Source organism: Lepus europaeus, chromosome 2 (genome assembly GCF_033115175.1).
Source record: "Lepus europaeus isolate LE1 chromosome 2, mLepTim1.pri, whole genome shotgun sequence".
In the NCBI taxonomy this organism is placed as follows: domain Eukaryota; kingdom Metazoa; phylum Chordata; class Mammalia; order Lagomorpha; family Leporidae; genus Lepus; species Lepus europaeus.
Genome location: NC_084828.1, coordinates 13,497,713 through 13,522,247, shown reverse-complemented (window position 1 = coordinate 13,522,247; position 24,535 = coordinate 13,497,713). Strand labels below are relative to the sequence as shown.

Sequence of the window (24,535 nt, the reverse complement as noted above, 5' to 3'; positions counted from 1 at the left end):
ATGACAATCACAGCACCCCCTCTCCTTCTACTCCTAAGCTGGAAAACCTTATACCTGGGAACTGCCAGTTCCATGCTCAACTCTTTCCTGTTCATCTCCCAACTTCATGTGTTCCAGTGACTGTAAAAGAACTGCCTAATGTGTAGTGAGCTCATCACATTTCTGCTTTAAAAAGCTCTGATTCTACAGCCCCTTCCAGAAGAATCCGGTGCCCTCTAGGATGGTCCCCAGAAGTTATATCATCTCCACTCCCATACCCAGTGAGTCACTTCAGGAGGGAAGGCCCACTGACTTCCTCAGGTGGGAATGGGGGACACTCAGAACTAAAGGTTGAATATCTGAGGGCTACAGGTGAAGTTTGTAACATGTGCTTTAAGACACTTGACAAACCAGAAGCAACCAACAAGGTGGAGGGCAGTACATGGGGGGTAGGATGCACATGTAAGGGAAGCTGAAGGGGATCAAACTCCCCACCACCACCATATGCAACTACTCCAACCCCAACTAAATGCAGTGTAATGGTGATAATGGCATTGACTGATCTATTCATGAAGGTGGAGCCCTAATGACCTCCCACTAGGCACCACCTCTTATACTGCTACCATGCCATGCATGTGCACAGGAGCTTCAAGAAGACTCGAGCCCTAGCAATACCCCACTTCCTCTTTTTTTTTTTTTTTTTTTTTTTTTTTTTTGACAGGCAGAGTGGATAGTGAGAGAGAGAGACAGAGAGAAAGGTCTTCCTTTTTGCCATTGGTTCACCCTCCAATGGCCGCTGCGGCCAGCGCATCGTGCTGATCCGAAGCCAGGAGCCAGGTGCTTCTCTTGGTCTCCCATGCGGGTGCAGGTCCCAAGCACTTGAGCCATCCTCCACTGCCTTCCCAGGCCATAGCCTGGAAGAGGGGCAACCGGGATAGAATCCGGTGCCCCAACCGGGACTAGAACCCGGTGTGCCGGTGCCGCAAGGCGGAGGATTAGCCTGTTAAGCCACGGCGCGGGCCGCAATACCCCATTTCCCACGAGCCCAGTGGGTACCTTCCTACCCTTGCTCACGGTCCCTGTGCAAGGTTCCCTCCCCGAGCCTGTGCACAGGTTGGCTTCCTCAAGGAACTTCGCTCATCTTTCAAAATTCCGAGGAAGCATCACTGCTTCCTGAAGGGTCCTGTGTATCGGCCACGCTCCTGTCTCTGGGCCTGCACTCCCCACTGTTGGCTTTCTGGTATAAGCTCCTCACAGACATGGCCTCACTCTCTTCACTGTGTCATGACCACCTGACAGCGTCCCTTCACAAATGCTGATGGAAAGGACACTGGTAAAAGATCTGTGGACTGGGCTGTCCTCAAGATGTGAAATAAAAAGTGAGAGCAGGGGTGAGAATTGGACGTAGCCAGTTAAGACGTCACATGGAATGCCTACACCACGTATCGGAGTGCCTGGGTTCAAGTTCTGGCCCTGCTTCTGACACCGGCTTCCTGCTATTGCAGATCCTGGGAAGCAGCAGTGATGGCTCAAGTGCGTGGGCCCCTGCCATCCACGTGGAAGACCTGAGTTGAATTCCCAGCTCCCAGCTTCAGCCTGGTTGCAGGCTTTTGGAGCGTGAGCTAGCAGAAGGGACCTCTGGGTGTCTGTCCATCTGTCTTTCTCTCTGCCCTTAAAATAAATTTTTAAAATAAAAAGAAAAGTCAGAGCAGTCTCCTGTCTCTTCCTCCTGTCCTACATTTTCAGAGTATCCCATGTTTCTCAATTACACACCTCAGCACCTCTGTGTTTGACACTGGTGTAAATATTCATTTAGGGGCAGCACTCAGCTCTCTGCAGCCAGGGGCAGGTCTGACACTTAGGGCTGCATCTCTAGGCCCAGGATGATACATGAATCCCTCAGCTGGGATCATGAATTTTATGTTATGTGTATTTTACAACAACTAAGCTTTTTTATTTTAAAATCCAAACTTACACCTCCCAACCCCCATCCTGAGCACTCTCCAAGGCAGCCATTCCCTGACCTCGGGCAATGCAAAGACAACAAGGAGACCAGGCTGCAGGCTCAGACCTCACAAGGGAGCAACCAGAAGGACCCCAGTCAGTGCTTCCATGGAATTTGGGGAATTTTAACAAATCTCAGCACTACTGATCAGTGCACAGATCAATAAAGTGGAGACCACTCCACAGGTCTGAGTCTCCCCCAGACAAAGCCATGCTAAAGCTAAGTGGTAAATAGCGAAAGTTATCTGCTCTTGAGTACAGAGCAGGTCAGACAGCTTCTCAGAGGTAAAACAGGGAAAGAAGCAGTGGGGGTTGGAGGGACACATGCTAGAGTATTTTTTTAGAGTTATTTTATTTATTTGAAAGGCAGAGTGACAGAGATTCTATCAGCTAGTTCACTCTCCAAACAGCCACAATGGCTGCAGCTGGGCCAGGCTGAAGCCAGGAGCTTGGACCTCCACCCAAATCACCCATGTGGGTGGCAGGGGCCAGGTGCTTGGGTCATCTGCTGCTTCCCCAGATGGATTAGCAGGGAGCTGGGGCAGAAGGGAAGAAGTCGGGACTTGCACTGATGCTCTAATATGGGATGCAGATGTCAGAAGTGGCAGCTTAAACCACTGTGCCACAATGCCAGCCCACCACCTTTCTTCTCCGCCCCACCCTGCCCCAGTTTGTTTTTTGGAAGTTGCTTTCTGATCCAGCTTCCTGTGATGTGTACCATGGGAGGCAGCAGCTAATGACTCAAGTACACTGGGAGACCTGGACTGACTTCTGGGCTCCTGGCATCACCTGGCTCGGCCTCAGCCTTTGTAGGCATTTGGGGAGTGAACCAGCAGATGGGAGATTCTCTCTCTGTCTCTCTCTCTCTTTTCTCCCTTTCAAATGAAATGAAAATAAACAAAAAATGTGTTTAAAAAAAACAAGAATCAACCTGGGACCTTGTGAAATGCAGATTCTGATTTGGTTAGTCTGGGGGAGGCCTGACAAGCTCCCCAGATGATGCTGGTCCAGGATTACCCTTTGACACCACAGCAGGCAGGAAGGAGATGGAACTCCACACCACTTTCCTTTCCCTCTGCATAGACAGGAGTCCACGGTGTCATTTTGTTCTCAGCAGACCTAAGCACACACACAGTCACAAGTCAAGGCACTTCAGCTTACTTTAGGGTGAGCTGAAAAACATACACCCTCAAATTTGATGGTTTATGAAAATGTAAGCTTGATTTATAGGTTATAGGATTTGTGGCTTGATTGTAGTGGAAGGAAAGCCAACAGTGGTCTGTGTCTAAAAGGGAACATTAAATATGACTTCAAACTCAGGAGTCAGTGGAATCTGGTCCAATAACTGAGTCACGAACTCATGCAAATCCCTTGGTAAGCCACACTGTCAGACACAACAGAGAGCTTTGCAGGAAGTCAGAGACAATGCGTGTTTACATCTTTGTTTTCACGCTGCTTTGGCTTTTGTGCCAGTTCCTAATGAAAATCAGCAAGGAAGAAAAGTAAACAGGACAATCAGAAAAAGAGGTTTGGAAGTTCCAGAGCCCACAATCAACAGGAAAGATGGTACAGGGGAAAAGACAGATACCCGAGAGAAATTAAAACGTCACATGTTTTTAAGATTAGAGGTCGGGGCCCGCACTGTGGTACAGCAGGTTAAAGCCCTGGCCTGCAGCGCCAGTATCCCATATGGGCACCAGTTTGAATCCTGGCCGCTCCACTTCGGATCCAGCTCTCTGCTATGGCCTAGGAAAGCAGGAGAAGATGGCCCAAGTCCTTGGGCCCCTGCATCTGTGTGGGAGACCTGGATGAGGCTCCAGGCTCCTGGCTTCAGATCAGCTCAGCTCTGGACATTGCAGCCAACTGGGGAGTGAACCAGCGGATGGTTAACCTCTTGGCCCCCCACCCCCTTTCTCTCTCTTTCTCTGTAACTCTTTCAAATAAATAAAATAAATGTTTAAAAAAAAAATTAGAGGTCACCAAAGCAAATTAAAAGTACGCTTCTTACAGGGAGGGGGAAACAGAGAAAGTAAATAATTGACTCCTTGCCATCCAAAACCATTCCAAAATCTGCTATAGAAACGGAAAGTGGAGACAGAAGACTGCACCAAATGAGCTCCTAGCTCTCTCCACAGTTGTGAACACCCCTTCCTGTGTGTGTGGGTGTGTGTGCCAACTAACTAGCCCTCTCGTTTCATTGTTATGATTACTAACTTCCCACACCAGGAGAGGGTGGTTGCTCTTGTTACTCACAAAATCTCATTTGTGACTCTCTCATGGTTCAAAGCACATACCTTTCACCATCACGCTTTACTTCTTGCAAAGTCAATTTAATCAAACACACACACAAGTATGCACAGGCACAGATACACATATATACAAGCATCCACACACAAACAAGCACACACACGTGCATGTACACACACACATACACATCTCTTCACCTCAAAAGCTGGACATAAACCCTTCAAACGGAAGCCTTCAAAAAGTTGCAAGAGTGCAGTGTTCAGCATCGGCCCTGGTGCAGGAAGAGAGTACTTGTCATTTCTGCTTTGGTGGCTTCACTGATACCATCTATTTTTGTAGTAAGTAAGGTGGCAACTAGTGAAGATTCATAAGTGGTCAGGCTCTATGACCCAATACAGATAGTTCCACACTCAGAATCGTTCAATTTTACAACAGATTTACCCAGACGTAACTACAAGTCAAGGAGCATGTGGACCTACCATTTTCAACTTCATCATGGGTTTACTGGGATATTAAATGCATTTTCAACTTGTGAAATTTTAGCCTTACTGTGGGTTTAACAGGGAGGTGACCCCACTGCAAGCTAAGGATTAACCCCATTGTAAATGGAGGAACATCTTGTAACTCCTCCGACCCCACTGTAAGCTGAGAAGTATCATGTCATTTTTCTTCTGAGGATCTTTCCTAAGGGAATGATTCAAATTTTAGAACAAAACTCCACATGGAAATAAATACATCCACTGCAGTATTTCCAATAAGAGAACAAAAATGAGAGATATACCCTAGGGTTTTGTGCCGTGTCACTGTAGCTGAGCAGGACCGCTGTTTCCCAAAACTCCCTTTCTTTGAGAGTAGGGGGCTAGCAATGGCCTGGGGATTGACAGCAGAGTGGAGAGGCAGATCTGGTGGAGTGAAGGAAAGAGGATGCCACTTGGGGCTGCAGTCCCTGTGACTCTGGGCCAGGCACAGGTGCTACCCCAGAGCCAAGACCCCAAGTCATCCAGGTGGGAGGCAGGAGACTGTCCTGGTCTCCCTGCTCCACCTGAAGCTTTTCCTCCTGACTCCTGGCCCGGCCTTCCACAGACTTCCCAGCTCCCCCAACTGCACAGGGGCAAATCCCTCTTCCACTTCTCTCACCAAACCCTCACTGATGCAAAACTGTGCATGCACAGGAGCCTTAGGTAAACCCCAGTACAGGACTACAGGAAAGAAGGAGTACATGCAAAATAGATGCCCATGGGGCTGCCACTGTGGCACAGAGTCCTGGTTGCTCCACTTCCAAACCAACTCCCTGCTAAGGGCCTGGAAAAGCAGCAGAAGATGGCCCAAGGACTTGGGCCCCTGCAAGACCCAGATGAATCTCCTGGCTCCTTGCTTAGGCCTGGCCCAGCCCCAGCTGTGGCTGCCTGTTGGTGAGGGTACCAACAGATGAAAGATCAATCTCACTCTCTCCCCACTCCCCACCTCCCGTAACTCTGCCTTTCAAATAAATAAATAAACCTTTAAAAAAAAGGGGGGGGGGGGGTGTCTACAAACTATTTAAGGACATTCACAACACAATCATTTTTCTCACTAAATGGGGGGAATATTATCAACTTAGAATTTAAATTTAGGCCGGCACCGCGGCTCACTAGGCTAATCCTCTGCCTAGGGTTCTGGTCCCGATCGGGGCGCCGGTTCTGTCCCGGTTGCTCCTCTTCCAGTCCAGCTCTCTGCTGTGGCCCGGGAGGGCAGTGGAGGATGGCCCAAGTGCTTGGGCCCTACACCTGCATGGGAGAATAGGAGAAGCACCTGGCTCCTGGCTTCGGATAGGCGCAGCATGCCGGCCATAGCAGCCATTTGTGGGGTGAACCAACAGAAGGAAGACGTTTCTCTCTGTCTCTCTCTCACACTAACTCTGCCTGTCCAAAAAAATTTAAATTTAGGTATTATATATGTTATGTATAATAAACAAAAACCAACATCTCCATCTAGGTTAAACTGAGTGAACTTTGGTTTCTTCCATTTTTTTCTATTTTAGAAGTTTCTGTAGAATTTCTTTATCAAATTTTTTCAGAATTAAAATTCTTTAAATTACAAATTTTTATTTTTTTTATTAAACTTTTATTTAATGAATATAAATTTCCAAAGTACAGCTGATGGGTTACAATGGCTTCCCCCTCCCAAAACTTCCCTCCCACCCACAACCCTCCCCTTTCCCGCTCCCTCTCCCCTTCCAATCACATCATGATTCATTTTCAATTCTCTTTATATACAGAAGATCAGTTTAGTATATATTAAGTAACGATTTCAACAGATTGCCCCCATATAGCAACACAAAGTGAAAAAAAATACTGTTGGAATACTACTTATAGCATTAAATAACAGTGTACAGCACATTAAAGACAGAGATCCTACATAATATTTTTTTAAAAAAAATAATTAATTTTCTATGCCATTTCCAATTTAACACCAGGTTTTTTTTTTTTCATTTCCAATTATCTTTATATACAGAAGATCGATTCAGTATATAATTAGTAAAGATCACATCAGTTTGTACCCACGCAGAAACACAAAGTGTAAATATACTGTTTCAGTACTAGTTATAGCATCACTGCACATTAGACAACACATTAAGGACAGATCCCACATGGGATGTAAGCACACAGTGACTCCTGTTGCTGACTTAACAATTTGACAATCCTGTTCATGGCGTCAGTAATCTCCCTAGGCTCTAGTCATGAGTTGCCAGGGCTATGGAAGCCTTTAGAGTTCACCGACTTCGATCTTATTCCGATAGGGTCATAGTCAAAGTAGAAGTTCAAATTTTAGAAAAAAATGATACATTACTATTTCAAATCATTTCTTCTAATTTAAAAAAGGGTCCTTTTTGTGTGTATTTTCAATCGAATTACAAATCTGATATCACTTCACTTCAGCACTACCAAAAAAGAAAAAAAAAGAAAAGAAAAGAAAACTCTTGGTTGTTTTCCAGGAGAAAAGCCAAACTTCTCAGCATGGTGATCTGGCTTCTGATCTCGCCAGCTTAGTTCATCTTACGACCCTGACATGGAGTAACAGCAATAACAAGGATACGACAACAGGAATCCCTGTGAGCCCAGTGGTGACCAAGCCCTTAGAGAGCCCTGTACTTGGGTTCGCTTGTCCTAAATAATCCCTTCCTCACCCCAATCCATCTGAAGTACAACCACTCACCATTCAAGACCTAACGTGAACTTGACTTGGAGACCTACCTGGCGCTCCACTGCCTCCCACTTCATCTTCCCAATTACCCCGAGATGTTCTTGACAGGCATCCAGCAGCTTTTACCAGACAGTGTTCAATGTGTCTATCTCTCCAGTCAGACAGCTTGTTAAAATTCAGATGCTGGCCCCACCCTGCAGTTACTAAGTCAGCAGGGCTGGAGTCAGGCCCAAGAACGTGCATTTCTAACAAGTTCCCAGATGACGCCAATGTTGCTGGACTAGGGACCACAACGGGAGAATCCCTGATCTACACCACAAGTCCCTCACAGGTAGGACCTGTGCTTTATTCATCCTTGTACCCTCAAGGCCCAAGAATAGTACCTGGCACTCAGCATGTTTTCCTTATTTAAAGAAACAGACTCATTTCCCACACAGGTCTAACATCACTAGAATGAAACACTGTGGGATGTGCAGTCTTAAGACAATCATAAAGCTATTTCCTTGGTCATACAAGGTGCTTAAAAAAAAAGGGGGGGGGGGCCAGCGCTGTGGCACAGCAGGCTAACACTCTGGCCTGAAGCGCCGGCATCCCATATGGGTACCAGTTCAAGACCCGGCTACTCTACTTCCGATCCAGCTCTCTGCTGTGGCCTGGGAAAGCAGTAGAAGAAGGCCCAAGTCCTTGGGCCCCTGCACCTGTGTGAGAGACTCGGAGGAAGCTCCTGGCTCCTGGCTTTAGATCGGTGCCACTCCAGCCGTTGCGGCCAGTTGGAGAGTGAACCACTGAATGGAAGACCTCTCTCTCTCTCTCTCTCTGCCTCTCCTCTCTCTGTGTCACTCTGACTTTCAAATAAATAAATAAATCTCTGGAAAAATGAAATTAAAAGATGAGTTTATTTGGGTGCAAACAATTTTGAAATGCATGCATAATTTTTTTCATAATATTCATGTTCCATGAACTTCACAAAAACCTTGCATGCCTTCATGAAATCTGGAAACCTTAATAAATACAGAGTGAAAATGTCAAAAATCTAAGATTGCATTTCTTCATCTGCAGCCTTCGTGAAAAGCTCTTCACATTTTATATAACCATTGTGTTTTCTCTGTTGCTTTCAGAAAAGCAAAATGAGGCCAAAAATAGGAGGAGACGGACAGAGAAAACATGACTGTTCTTTTGTTCCCAACTTCTCAATGGTAAAAGCCTGGACCTTTTTCCCAAATGCCCTTCTATACTCTCCATTCCATTCCTCCTCTTCTAACTCCACAGTTACAGTGGAGAAAGGCATTGAATCCAGGAGCCACACCCAAGTAATCTGACCTTCAGATTTGTAAATTACCTTCCGGTAGAAGTGACCATGAATGACTTTGCCATAACCTGGACATGCCCCGCAGCTAGTTTTTGAGAAAGTCAGAGGAATACAGACAAGAAAGGAAGCTATTCCACCTGTGAAGACTGGGAAGATGTCCCAACACACATGACAGAGTAGGGGAGAGCACAGTGGAGGTAAAACAAGTGGCCTCTCCTTGCAACATCAGGACATGACGTTAACTAGAATGTAGCACGAGATGGGGGACAGGACTGGGAAGGAACTTGAGGTCAGACCAGGGAAAGTCAGAAATGCTCTATCACAAAGACCAGACTTTAATCTGATGCAATAACTGCCACAAAGGGAAGTGACAACGATCAGGCCTACAAGTCAGAAAAACAGCTCTGATGGCCGATCAAATGAGGAAGAAGCCTTGGAGAGGACAGTCTCTGCTTTCCTGATAAAGAAATCCCAACTAAAACTGGATGAAAGGGGCCGGCACTGTGGCACAACGGGTTAACACCTTGGCCTGAAGCGCCGGCATCCCATATGGGCGCCAGTTCAAGACCCAGCTGCTCCACTTCAGATCCAGCTCTCTGCTATGGCCTAGGAAAGCAGTAGAAGATGGCCCAAGTCCTTGGGCCCCTGCGTCTGTGTGGGAGACCTGGAAGAAGCTCCTGGCTCCTGGCTTTGGGTCAGCACAGATCCAGCTGTTGCGGCCAATTGGGGAGTGAACCATCAGATGGAAGACCTCTCTCCCTCCCTCTCTCTCTCTCTCTCTCTCTCTCTCTCTCTCTGCCCCTCTTCTCCCTGTGTAACTCTGACTTTCAACTAAGTAAATAAATTAAAAAAGAAAACTGCATGAGAACGGGGCCTGGCATCGTGCTGCAGCAGGTTAAGTTGCCCCTTAGGACAGCAGCATAGCACATGCGCTCCAGTTCAAGTCTCAGCTGCTCCACTCTGATCCAGCTGCCTGCCAGTGTACCTGGGAAAGCAGTAGAGGACAGCCCAAGTACTGGGGTCCCTGTCACCCACATGGGAGACCCAGATGGAGTTCCAGGATCCTGACTTCTGCGTCCAGGCCGCTCAGCCATTTGGGGAGTGAACCAGAGGATGATCTCTTTTTCTCTCTCTCCCTCTTTCTCTATAACTCTGCCTTTCAAATAAATAAATATTTCTTTTAAAAAAATCGTAAAAGAAAAAGAAACTGCAAGAGGATTGTGGATCCCCTTGTGGATTATGGATGTTAAGTTGTCCCAAACGGCAACTTAACCTGTGGATGTGCATGTCTTTATCCAATACTGGAACAAAGATTTTATGTCTTCTCTTTATAGTTTCTTTTACAACCTTTCCAGAAAAACAGAAGGTAAATAAATAAGCAATTGAGAGCAGGTTAAGTCGCTGCTTGGGACACCAGCATCACATATGAGCTCCAGTTCAGTCCTGCCTGCTCTCACTGGAAGGGAGAGCCAGGGAGTCAAGCAAGTCTCCCCAGGTTTGATCTTTAAAACATAAGAAAGTCTCTGCCAGGGTGGACAATGCCATTTATGTTATTAGACTCACCAGGCATTGAGCAGAAAAACTAAATTCATCTTCTTCTGTAGGGCCAAAATCTGGGGGACAACGTTGTGGCGTAGTGGGTAAAGCTGCTATTTGCAACTCTGGTGTCCCACATGAGAGACCGTTCAAGCCCCAGGTGCTCTATCCCCTGCTAATGGCTTAGGAGAAGCAGCAGAGGATGGCCAAAGTGTTTGGGCCCTTGCCACCCAAGTGGGAGATCCAGATGAAGCCCCTGGCCCAGCATTGGCTGTTGCGGCCATCTGGGAGTGAACCAGCAGGTGGAAGATCTCTCTCTCTCCCTCTCTCTCTGTACTCTCCCTCTCTCTCTTTCGGACTTTCAAAATAAATGAATATTTTTTAAAAATATTTATTTATTTATTTGAAAGGCAAAGTTACAGAGAAACAGAGGCAGAGAGAGAGACAAAGGTCTTCCATCCTCTGGTTCACTCCTCAAATGGCCGCAACAGCCAGAGCTGAGCCAATCTGAAGCCAGGAGCCAGGAGTTTCCTACAGGTCTCCCATATGGGTGCAGGAACCCAAGCACTTGGGCCATCTTCCACTGCTTTCCCAAGCCATAGTAGAGAGCTGGATCAGAAGTGAATCAGCCAGGACTTGAACCGCTGCCCATATGGGATGCCAGCACTGCAGGCAGAAGCTTTTACCCACTACACCAAAGCGCCAGCCTCAAATAAATATTTCTTAAAAAATCAAAATCTTTTGATTTGAGAGTTAATACAAAATTAACAACATTCAGGTGATTAGACCAAACAAAGTAGGTATAAGGAGAATGAAAATAAATATATCAGTTTCACTAACCTGTGAAAATAGATTTTAATTTGATTTATACTTCAATTGTAATTATGCTTTAAATTTTTTTTAATATTTCTTTACTTGAGAGCAACAGAGAGATCTTCCATCTGCTGATTCACTCCCCCAAATGGTTGCAACATTCTTGGCTGGGCCAGGCTAAAGCCAGGAACCCAAAACTCCATCCTGATCTCCCACATGAGTGGCAGGAATTCAACCACTTGAGCCATCATCTGTTGCTTGCCGTGGTACATATCAGTAGGAAGTTGAATCAGAAAACAAGGCAGAACTCAACCCGTGCACTCCCACTTGCAGGCATCCCAAATGGCAGCTTAACCCATTGTACCATAACACCCACTCCTTTTGTATATATCCTGTTAGAAGATGTGGCGCTAGAGACCAAATTCTGGAAACTCGAGCTTTTCTTTTAGGGTAATTCTCAGAACATGAAGAAGAGGCAATAAATCAAAAAAAGGAATTATCCCTGATGGCTGAGAAGAGAGATTTCAATTATGTTTTAAGATGAAGGTGATAATTGACTTACACGCTGAAACATCTTAACTCAGAGCTCATAGACAGATATGACTTAATAACCATCAGGGATACACTACTCCACATACGTGAATTTACTGGTTTGTTATTTCTAAATGTCCAAACATTTTAGTTGTTAAAATCTGTTCTTTCTATTTTTATGTATTTATTTGAGAGGCAGAGAGACAGAGACAGAACTCCCATCTACTGGTGGACAGCCCATAATGGCCAGGGCTGAGTGAAGAGGCAGGAACTCAATCCATGTCAGCCATGTGGTTGGCAGGAACACAATTACTTGAGCCTTTACTGCTGCCTCCAGCAAGAAGTTGGGCTCAGAAGCTGGGACCAGTTACCAGGGACTCCCACGTGGAACCCAGATCTCTCAATCAACATCTTAACCATAAGGCTAAATGCTTGACCCTAGGGGGAAGACAGCATTGAAAAATATATTGAGGCTGGCACTGTGGTGCAATAGGTTAATCCTCTGCCTGCGCTGCCGGCATCCCATATGGGTGCTGGTTCTAGTCCCAGCTGCTCCTCTTCCAATCCAGCTCTCTGCTATGGCTTGGGAAAGCAGAAGATGGTCCAAGTGCTTGGGCCCCTGCATCCGTGTGGGAGACCTGGAAGTAGCTCCTGGCTCCTGACTTCAAATTGGCCCAGCTCCGTCCATGTGGCCATTTGGGGAGTGAGCCAGTGGATGGATGACCTTTGTCTCTCCCTCTCACTGTCTGTAACTCTACCTCTCAAATAAATAAATAAATGTTTAAAAAAAAAAAAAAAAGAAAAATGTATTACAGAAACTCCACATCTAGCCAAGATTAAATAAGAGGAGCCAGATTTATACTCCCACCAAAAACAACTTTAAAATCATACAAAATGTTCAGACATTGGACAACCAGTAGCACAGGGCAGCAATCCCTAAGACCTGGAAATCAACAAGGTGATGCTTACCCCAGCATCCTAAGTTCCAGGCCCAGCAGTGAGTGGCTGAAGCTAAAACAAGTGGCAGTCTCTCTTGTCCTGTGAAATGAGAACACCCAGGGCCAGTGCTGCGGTGCAGCAGGTTAAGCTGTCACCTGCAATGCCGGCATTCCTTATGGGTTCAAGATCTAGTCCTGGCTGCTCCACTTCCGATCCAGTTCCCTGCTAATGCACCTGGGAAAGCAGCAGAGGAAAGTCCAAGTCCCTGGGCTTCTACTCCCATATGGGAGGCCCAAAAGGAGTTCTGGCCTCCTGGCTTCAGCATGGTCCAGCCCCAGCCATTGAGATCACTTGGGGAATGAACCAGTGGATGGAAGATCTCCTTCTCTCTGTGTCTCCCTCTCTCTTTGGAACTCTGCCTTTCAAATAAATAAATATATCTAGAGGAGGAGAGGGGAGGGGAGGAGAGAAGGGAGAAAAGGGGGGAGGAGAGGATTTACAGAGCAAAGGCTCATTTCATGCTGGCAAACAGTCACTGGCTACTATGTGGTGCTCCAGCACCATGAAAACCATGGCAACAAGCTGGGAAGGTGTCCTCTCAACACTGAGCTCCTGAAATCCAGGCATGCACTTACAATGACTGTCTCACTCCCTCACAGCCTGTCACGGCCTAACTATAGCAGTAGTTGCATCACAGATATGGTCACAGTGACCTCTGTTCCTCCGACTATCAAACACAGCAGCTGCGTGTGAGAAGAGGCTCTAGACAGGTCCCACATTGACTCTCCAGGGTGGAGCCAAGTGCAATGGTACAGGGGTTGTTGTGACATCTGTGCTAACAGCTTGGCCTTCCTAATTTTCTGTGATGTCTCAGGGAGTAGAGCTGCCAGAGCAGCGACCTCTGTCTGGTCTCACACAGAGGAGTAGGCACAAAATGAATAACCATTGAAGTAAGTACGGCTGTGTTCCTTGACTTATGATGGGGTGATGTCTTGCTAAAACCATTATAACCTAAAAATGTCCTAATTTGGAAAACGCACTGAATGCCTACCCCTAACCTACCGAACACCCTGGCTTAGCAACACAGCACACTGTGGAGATCAGCAGGGCTGAATAGAAGCTGTGGCTCCTGCTGCTGCACATCATTAAGAGAGAAGATGGGACCAGGTATCGCTAACAGAAAAAAGATCCAAACTCAAAACGCAAGGTTCAGTTCCTACTGAACTTTGAACATATAGCATTTACACCATGGAAAAGTCAAGAAATTCTGAGTCTATCTTAGACCATTAGTAACTAGTTAATTAGTAAATGACCAAAGAGTTATGGTGAAAAGTTTCAGACAACACATGTCTTCTTTTCTAAGCTCATAAGCTATTCACTTGAAGATCAACTTAACACAGACCAGGGGATACCCCTCATACTAAGCAAATTCTTCACTTTCTTCACTAAAAGCAATTGCCAAGATTCTCACCAAGACCTTCAGGTCAAATGAACCTATTGGTAAGGAAACAATGGAATTCACATTCCACAACCGAATTTTAGACTTCAAACACACTTCATGTGTTTGAAACTGACATCCAACTACATTCAAGTGAGTCTTAGAAAAGGTTCTTTGTCCAGCAGTTGAAAGCAGCAAGGTAAAGCAACCAAACACAAGGGCTTCCTTTATGCACCCAAGAATGTAAAATTGTTCTAATGTCAAAGATTGTCTAATGTCAAAGATGCCCTGTCCACTGATGCAATCAAGACTGTAATTAATTCAGGCAGATGGATCAACATAACGGTCACATACAAAGGTCAGTGGAGTATGAGCCCTGAGTCCCATACACTTGTGCTGCATGGAGCAATTAATGATCACACCTTTCGTTCACATAGTATTTTATAGGCTTTGTGATAGAACTCAGCTGCCAGCTCCCATTCACAGTTGAGGAGGCAACTGAAAAACTGGCCTGGTATTTCTCTATCCTTTTTTTGCATCATAAACTCCTACTCTACAATCAAGAGCCCTCTCACATACCACCTCCTCGGTGAAGCCTTCCATGCCATCTGTGAAGAAACGTAACGCCTCAGCCTCTGTTGTCCCACAGAACTTTATACTCATCCCTATAACACATTGCACTACAGTGCAAGCTATTGTTTTATAGCTTCCCTACTGAGTGGGACTCCTGAAAGACAGAGATTATGTGATACGCCCATGTCAATAGATCACAGTGGATCACCAGTATCTTCTGTGGTCCCTAGCACACAGTAGCCACTCTATAAATAAGTGACTCTTGTGCCCAAAAGCTAAAATCATTTGCTACAAATGTGGAAACTTTACCACTGCAGCAAACTCTAAAATATTTACATTTTTCTTATCTGAAAAGTAATCTGTCTTTGTTAAAACCTGGGAAAATATATCAAATATAGAGAGAAAATTCCTGCATTGTTGAAACTACAAGGCCTCCAATCTATTTGTATGTAAATAAAGTTAAGATCATAAATACATGCATGCACAATTACTGTTCTAACAATTTACAACATATAAATTTTATTATTTTTTTTCCTATTATTATTTTTATTTGAAAAGCAGGTTGGCAAGAAAAGAGAAAGAGGGAGAGACAAGGAAGGGAGAGAGAGCTCTTCCATCTGCTAGTTTCCTCCCCAAATGGCCACAATAGCCAGAGCTGAGCCAGGCTAAAACCAGGATCCTGGAATTCCATCCAGGCCTCCCACATGGGTGGCAGGGGGCTCAAGTACTTGAGGCATCATCTGCTGTTTCCTACACACACTAGCAGGGAACTACATTGGAAGCAGAGTAGCCAGGACTCCAACAGGTGCTCCGATATGAGCTGTACATGTCCCAAGCAGCAGCTTAATCGACTGTGCCACAACGCCTAACCCTACATCTTGTATCTGAAACATACTCTCGTGTCACTAAAAAGTTTATTTATATTACATGTATATCCCATACTTTACTTTGCCATTGCTTTGGCTTCAGACAGTTGGGTTGCTTCCAGTACTTTGGGACAGAGCTTATATGGATAGATCGTTGTCAAAACTTCAGGTGCTTTCTTAATAGATGGTAACCTTTCATAGGAAGGTACAGGGATTATGAATGGAGTAATTACCCTTACAGCTACTCTTTATTAACCCATAAGCATCAGTCGACAAAAGGGTCCATGAAGGACCACTTTAAGAAAACATGTACATAGGGGCTGGCGCTGTGGCACAGTGGGTAAAGCCAGTGCTTGCAATGCCAGCATCCCATATGGGCACTGGTTCTAGTCCCGGCTGTTCCTCTTCTGACCCAGCTCTCTGCTATGGCCTGGGAAAGCAGTGGAGGATGGTCTAAGTCCCTGGGCCCCTGCACTCACATGGGAGACCCGGAAGAAGCTCCTGGCTCCTGATTGGCGCAGATCCAACCATTGCAGCCAATTGGGGAGTGGCCAGCGGATGGAAGACCTCTCTCTCTCTCTCTCTCTCTCTCTCTCTCTGCATCTCCTTCTCTCTCTGTGTAACTCTGACTTTCAAATAAATAAATAAATCTTTAAAAAAAAGTATATGGAATTGCGAGTCATCTTCCCCACTTTACGCTTTGTCTATGAAGCAGGGCACTGGAGAGAACTTGTGGATTTTGTACAGATCTACCTGAAGCTAACCTGTGAAGCTATGACCTATTTCTATCTTCTTCTTCCAGGCTGCCTGCTTTCTCTCTCTCCCGCAGGTTTTCTTCTGCATCCCGCTTCTTACTCAAAACTGTTATCAATCTCTACAAAGGTCAAAATGAGGTTTTTCAATCTCGATACTACCAATATTTTGAGCTGAATAATTCACTATCCTGGGAGAAGGGAGGATGTCGTATGCATGTAGGGCATTGAGTGGCATCCTTGGCCACTCCTCACTGGATGTCAGTAGTAACCCAACCTAACTCTGCTAGAGCATCAAAAATAACTCCAGACATTGCCAAATATCATCTTCCAAGGGCAATTTCATCCTCAGCTAAGAAACACTCACCTACATTAATCACTTACTGATCTGATAACAAAAACAAGGATGTGACACACCAGAGGTGAGAATTAAGTTAATTAAGCTTCAACTACTATGCTAACTACAATCAACTGGTAGCATTCACCAGATGTCAAGAGAAAGGTGCTACAATTTTTAGTGATATTTGCCACAAGTTGAGGAATTTGCCATCTCTATTAACTCACCAGAAGCAGCTGGATAGCAGGAGGTTGGCAGCATGACTAGAACTGGGCTTGGCCCCAAAGAGACCCAAGACCATCTTCCCTCGACCCTATGAGAAGAACAACAGAAACCTTAGAAGCATTCACTTCTTTACAATGCAATTGACTGGTAGCATCCTATGCAATGACCCCCAGAAGAAACTATAGTTGACCATTCATTAATAGGGATACACTTCCTGTCTTCTATGAGCACCATCAAAGGCAGGAGAAATAGAGCTGACTTCACCCACATGCTCAAAGAGCTGGGAGCACTGAAACCATAATTATCGTGAAAGGAAATGGAACCATTTATAAAAGAAGGGGCCTCTAAGAACCACTTGTTGTTTAAGATTGTTACAGCTAACATAGAACAAATCAGACAGAATGGAACAAAACCATGGGTCACTTATGTTTCTGATTATCAACAGGGTCTTTATCACCCACAATGTAATCTTGCATTGACTTAACCTCTCCTTGCCTCATTTCCTTCATCAGGTAAAACAGGGATAAAATAATATGCAAACCTCTAAGTCTTGTTAGGGTAAAGAAAAAAATAATAACAAAGGCCATAAAAGTATTCTACAAATGTTGGCTGATATTGTGTGATGTCAGACCAACATTCAATACAAACGTCTAGCAATTAATTACTAAGACACCAGAAACTTTCTGAGTCTCATTCAGACTCTGTATTCACGAACTAGTTTTCCCTCACAATTGCAATTTGCTCAAACCATGTACCGTATAGATCCAGGTATTTCTTCTTACTCAATCCTTAGTGAAATTAAAGAAGTGGATCACTACACTGCCATTCTCCCCTACTCCTACCCCATGTGTCTGTCTATAGCCAATTACATGACACAAAATAAATTCAAATCCCCAGCCTTTAAAGACAAAAATCACAACACAAATGACCAAGTATTTAATAGCCATACAATCAGAGTTGTTCTACTGTCAGAACAGTGATTCTAGGCAGGAGTTAAAAAAAAAAATCCTTATGTTTTCAATGGGTTGAAAGAGACAAATGCCACAGTAAACCATCTGCTGTAGCTGGCTGCTGCAAAGGAAAACAAGCATGTACATTTTCTGTGCTTCCCATTCCATTTCCAAGCACCCCATAATAGAATGCAGTCCCAGGGCCACTGCTGTGGTGCTGTGGGTTGAGCCATCACTTGCCAATACCTGCATCCATATCAGAGTGCTGGTTCCAGTCCTGGCTGATGGGCCTCTGATCCAGCTTCCTGCTAATGCACACGGAAAAGCAACAGAAGATGGCTCAAGTACTTAAGCCCCTTCCACACATGGGAGACCTGAACAGAGATCCTGGCTCCTGGCTTTGGCCTGGCCCAGACCCAGCTGTTGCAGCTGTTTGGGGAGTGAACTGGTGGATGGAAGATCTCTTAATCAATGAATCAATCAATCTCTCCTCTGCCATTGCTTTATCAAATAAAGAAATAAATTTTTTTTAGGAAAAAAATTGTGTCATCATAAGGGAAGATCCCGGTGCATGGTAGGATAACTGTGGCAACCCTAACCACAATCAGCTGTTATTCATAAGTTGACATGCTTTTCCAAACTCAGGATATGGGCAGGAAATCAAGCACGATTCTGTTTGTTCAATGTCTCTTTTCACTCTGGAAGTAATTTCTTGCTTTTTTTTTTTTTCACATAAAAGGTCCCAGCAAGACAGAATCATATAACATCAAACATTATGTACAACATTTACAAAAGTGCAGCCCAAGAGTCCCCTACGTCAGAATCACAAATGAAACTAGCTCAAAATGCAGATGATGGTAGGTGGTCAACAAACTCATCACCTCTTCCTTTGACCTACACTCCCCAGGCTCCTGTGAAGAGAAATGTAATCCTGTGACATGTCACGGAGACCTGTGTGGAAGAGATACCTATGGAGACCTTGGAAGGTGTAAATTACAGATGACAGAGCCACAATATGGAAGGAGTCTGAGCCCTGGAATCACAATTTAGGAGAGAGCATGATGTGGGTAGGAAGTGAACATTTATCTGTCTTAACCACTATAATTTTGAACTTTATTTCAGGAATTAATATTCAGAGTTCCATTTATATATTAAAAGCACTGTCTTTCTTCTTCTGTCTCTCTCTTCTCTCCACCTCTCAAATAATTTTCCTACTCACTTATTTTAAATTAAAAGACGGGCAGTGGGGGCAGCTGGCGCTGTGCTGTACTAGGTAAAGCCGCCGCCTGCATGCCAGCATCCCATATGGGCGCCGGTTCTTGACTGCTCCACTTCCAATTCAGCTCCCTGCTAATGCACCTGGGAAAGCAGTAGAAGATGGCCCAAGTCCTTAGGCCCCTGCACCCATGTGGGAGACCCAGAAGAAGCTCCTGGCTCCTGGCTTTGGATCAGCCGGTGAGGCCATTTGGGGGATTAACCAGTGAATGGAAGACCTCTCTCTCTCTCTCTCTCTCTCTCTCTCTCTCTCTCTGTGTGTGTGTGTGTGTATGTGTGTGTCTGCCTCTGCACTTCTAACTCTGCCTTTCAAATAAATAAATAAATAAATAAGGGCTCAGATACGTCTGACTGTAGTTGGTCAAGGATAGAGTCTATGTCAATGCAGGTCCTAAAATTCCACGTGCTAACAAGTTCATTAAGATTAGAAAGGAGGGACCAATGCTCTGGTGCAGCAGGCTGAGCCTACGCCTGTGGTGCCGGCATCCCATGTGGGCACATTTTAGTCTCAGCTGCTCCACTTCCAATCCAGCTCTCTGCTATGGCCTGGGAAAGCAGTGGAAGATGGTCCAAGTCCTCAGGCCCCTGCACCCACATGGGAGACCCAGAAGAAGCTCCTGGCTCCTAGCTCCTGGCTTTGGATTGACCCAGATCCAGCCATTGAAGCTATTTAGGGAGTGACCCAGCAGATGGAAGACCTCTCTCACTGAATCTCCCTCTGTCTGTAACTCTATCTCTCAAGTAAATAAATAAATTTCAAAAAAAAAAATTAGGAAGGAAAATAAGCCAAGGAGGAGAAGGACCCTATATCAAATAAGCAAACACTGACAGAGCCAAGACTGGAAGAAGTCAACAGTGATAAGTCAGGATTGATCCAATGTGTCAATGCCCTAATCTACCAAATATCAAATTCAAATGTATCTTACACATAAATACTTCTGAGGATTAAAAGCAACCTTTAACTACCTTGGTGCAATTTCAGCAGAAAGCAGACCTGTGTAAACAGAAAGTGAACCTTTTATTTCACAACTTTAACTCTGAAAAACAAAGGAAAGAAAGAATGGGATGGAATGGGTTATAAAAATGCCCAAAGTGGGACATGGACAGGCCTGTCAGATTCCCCAGTTGCTTTTGGTTATTGGGGCTAATTAAATCCCCTAGCAATAGACTAGGAACAATGAAGAGACATCTCAAGGCCAGCCCCCAGATACTAAAAACCATGAGAAGTGGAGGAGGCAATCTCTGTCCTTTTTTTTGAAGGATTTATTTACTTATTTGAAAGGCAGAGTTACAGAGAGAAAGAGGGTGAGTTAGTGAAAGAGAACTTCCTTCTACTGATTCACACCCCAAATGTTCACAATGGATGGACACTATGGATGGTAGGGGACCAAGTACTCCAGTCATCTTCTCCTATTTTCCCAGGCACATTAGCAACAAACTGGATCAGACATGGAGCAGCTGGGACTTGAACTAGCATTCACATGGGATGCAACCATCACAAGTGGTGGCTTAAGATAGTGCCACAACACCAGCTCCTGCAGGGGGAGGGAGGACCTCTTTCCACCAGACATTTACTTTATAGAGTGTCAGGCACTTCCCAAGCCCAAAATGCTCTTTTGTATCGGGTTCAGGGTCAATGGACCACTCTACTAGATATCCTCACTGCTGTAATGCTTTTCCCACAGATCTGATTGTTTCTCATGGTTTTTTTGTTGTTTTGTTGTGTTTTTCGATTTTTTATTTATTTATTTGCCAGATAGTTATAGACAGTGAGAGGGAGAGACAGAGAGAAAGGTCTTCCTTCTGTTGGTTCACCCCCAAATGGCCGCCACGGCCAGAACAATACCAATCCGAAGCCAGGAGCCAGGTGCTTCTTCCTGGTCTCCCGTGCGGGTGCAGGGTCCAAGTACTTGGGCCATCCTCCACTGCCTTCCCGGGCCACAGCAGAGAGCTAGACTAGAAGAGGAGCAACCAGGACTAGAACCTGGCACCCATATGAGATTCCGGCACCACAGGCGGAGGATTAACCAAGTGAGCCACAGCGCCGGCCCAGTTTCTCATGTTTTTTAAAAAGTACAATGGGCCTTTCATACTCACGGATTCAACAACCACAGATCAAAAATATCCTGAAAACAATAATTGCATCTGTACTGAACATGTATAGACTGGGGTGGGGTTTTTTTTTGTTTTGTTTTGTTTTGCTATTTATATAGCATTGTATTAGGTATTATAAGCCACATGAAGATGATTTAAAGTATACAAAAGGGCCGGCGCCGTAGCTCACTAGGCTAATCATCCGCCTGTGGCACCAGCACCCTGGGTTCTAGTCCCGGCTGGGGCGCCGGATTCTGTCCCAGTTGCTCCTCTTCCAGTCCAGCTCTCTGCTGTGGCAGGGAGTGCAGTGGAGTATGGCCCAAGTGCTTGGGTCCTGCATCCCATGAGAGACCAGGAAAAGCATCTGGCTCCTGGCTTCAGGTTGGCGCAGTGTGCCGGCCACAGTGCGCCAGCCGTAGCAGCCATTGGGGGGTGAACCAACAGAAAAGGAAGACCTTTCTCTGTCTCTCTCTCTCCCTGTCCACTCTGCCTATCAGAAAATAAAATTAAATAAATAGAAAAAAAGAAACCTCACCTGAGCCGCCACCACCCACCACTGGAATAAAATTCCCAGACACAAGTCTCCTTTGGCTCATAAGTTGTGGATCCTTTTCAGCTTCTGAAATATCATCCCTGATGTTTATTAGGGACAAAAAGAATAATATTTTATAGCCATGATTTCTATAACGAGCCTTGCACTACTGCGGTTTTGTAAGTTTTCATTCTCAAGTAGGCTAATAGCATCCCTGTTCCTCCTCCAAATCCCTAAAAACTGGGACTTGAAACTCATTGTATGCAACATAAATCTGACTGGTTACATAACATGAAACATCAGCCAGAGCTGGCTTGCACTCAAGTCATTTAGGATGTAGTTCATAAAAGCCGGACCTCACGGGAGATGGCTGCCCAAAAGTCAGAGAAACCATCGACTTGCTGAACAGTTCCCCCTTGGACCCTCCTCAATCCCAAATTAAAATAGCTTAGAAGACAGAAATTGATGAATTCCATTAAATAGAAAATTTCATGAAAATCAATGCTAACCTCTGTAGCTACCAGCAGCAAGCTTTCCACTGACATGAACACTGCTGAAGACCAGCTATCCTGCAGAAATTACAATGGCAGGCAGCAAACAACTTTTCTTAATAAACTCTTCCATGGATGGAAGCACTGAAATTTAGATTTCGCAGTGGCTTTTTATGGCTTCAAGTGTAGCACTAAGATTTATACGATCTGAAGAGAAACCAGAGTATGCTAAGTGCAGCACTAAGTCAGCCTGCATCCATGAGGAAACAGCAACTGAAGAATACAGCTTCCTGATTTAAAAATAAAATCAATAAATTTCCACTGAAAATTTCTACTACATCCCTTATTGCATTGTATTTCAAAAAAAAAAAAAAAAAAAAAAAAAAAAGCAGTGAAATACCTAGAATGTCACAATGGTTTTAAAGCACAAGGGGCCTGTTGCGATGAATTTCATGCTGGTGCTCTGGAAATTTACAGGGGGAAAAAAAAAAAAAGTGGGGAATGGATGACTAATTGCCCCAATATTAATTTCATACTTACATTCCCCATAAAGTACTGAAGTGAAGTTTGTCAGCTTGAAGAAAATTAGACTGGATTGTTCATCAGGACCTCAGAAAATAATGATCCAATATCCAAACCAACTGGAATCTACCACTAACTAACTACTTAGCAATTAAAAAAAAAAAAAAATCTGCAACCTTTTCTGAGACAAGAGAATGCAAAGACAATGACTGCTTTTGCCACTGCAATTGTATGATCAGTTACAAAGCAGCCATGTTTTTGTGGGAAATGTTGCCTTGCACACAGGAAGCAACATCACCCATCACAAGCTAATGTGAGAAACAGTACATGGTGATGAGAAAATCTTCACTCTGAACAAGACACTTAAACCTGAAAACCTTAGAGTACTTATCTGTAAAATGCAGAATCTGAACTCCTGTTAATACTATGCCCTTGCTGACTTGAATATTCTATAATGTTAGAACAACCCTTATGGTATTTAATACAAAGGCTTTTCATAGATTTTTTTAAAAGATTTATTATTTATTTATATGAAAAGTAGGGTGAGAGAGAGAAGGAGAGACAGAGAGAGAGACGGAGTTCTCCCATTCACTGGTTCATTCCCCAAAAGGCCCAAACAGCCAATACTGGGTCAGGACTAAGATAGGAACTCCACCCTGGACTCCCATGTGGATGGCAGGGACCCAAATACTTGGGCCTTCTTCAACTGCTTTCCCAGGCACTTTAGCAGGGAGCTGGTTCAGAAGCAGAGCCGTCGGGTCTCAAATCAGCACTCTGATATGGGATGCCAGCATCACAGGTAGCTATGCCACGAGACCTGCCCAAATACAAGTGTTGTTCAGCATGGTCTTTAACCACAGTTCTTTCACACCATATTTCCCCTGGTTTTGCCAAAGGAAAGGCAATGCTCACTCCAAAAGTTTCCTTTATACAGATGCAAACTTTGTAGGAGATAATACTGCAAAGTCAGAATATTCTGCACTTCCCCTTGCCATTCTGGGTGTTTCTACATCCCAATGAAAGGAGACACATTTAGCAATTGCACAGAACTCTAGCATCACAAATACCATCCCACCACAACCTGCCCAACAGAAATATCAGGTGCTCAAGGTCCTGGTGACACCCAAAGGCCTGTTCTCTACACAGGGAGACCTAGAATACCCCAAATCCTTGAAAATTGCAAGAGTTTGTTTAAGACTAACATCTGTTGATTCCTAAGTGGAAACATACCCATTACATTTTAATGGTTTAGGGTGGGCATTTGGTAGAACAGATATGTCACCATTTGAGATACCTACATAACACATCAGAATACTTGGTTCAAGTCCCAGCTGCACTATGTCTGATCCAGCCTCCCACCAATGCACACTCTAGGAGGTTGCAGCTGATGGTCAACTATGTGGGTCCTTGCCACTCATCTGGGAAATCCAGATCCTGGATTCAACCTATTCCAGCCTTGGCTCTGAAGGTACTTGGCAGGCAAACCAGTGGGTAGGAGATTCTCTCTCTCTCAATGAATGCAATCAAGGGAAACACGAGGGAGACAAAGGGGACACTGGGGGTTTTTGTTGTATTTTAGTTTGGATTTTGGAGGAATGGTTTCACAGTTTTGTTTTTTGTTTTTGTGTGTGTGTGTTTTAAAATAATTCCACCAAGGCCAATATTGTAATGGAGCAGGCAGAGCCACCTGCTTTGTGTCCTTGCTGCTCCACTTCCAATCCAGCTCCCTGCTAATGGCCTGGGAAAAGCAGTGGAAGATGGCCCAAGTGTTTGGGCCCCTGCTACCCACATTGGAGACCTGGATGAAGCTGCTGACCCCTGGCTTCAGCCTAGCCCAGCACTGGCTGTTGTGACCACCTGGGTTGCGGATAGAAGATTCCTTTCTCTTTCTGTTTCTGTCTCTCTGTCTCTGTCTCTCTCTGTCTCTCTCTCTCTGTAA

The 24,535-nt window shown here is 44.9% G+C and overlaps 1 protein-coding gene across 3 annotated transcripts in view; it reads right to left on the bottom strand.

The window, feature by feature from the left end:
• TIAM1 (TIAM Rac1 associated GEF 1) overlaps positions 1 to 24,535 on the bottom strand; it is a 454,781-nt gene that overhangs the window by 300,454 nt on the left and 129,792 nt on the right. The window contains exon 3 of one of the 3 annotated variants that reach the window (XM_062206186.1): positions 16,735 to 16,820. The exons of the other annotated variants lie outside the window; for them this stretch is intronic. The gene's annotated coding sequence lies outside the window, so the exon portion shown is untranslated. The remainder of the gene's footprint in view (positions 1 to 16,734; positions 16,821 to 24,535) is intronic. 3 annotated transcript variants of the gene reach the window in all.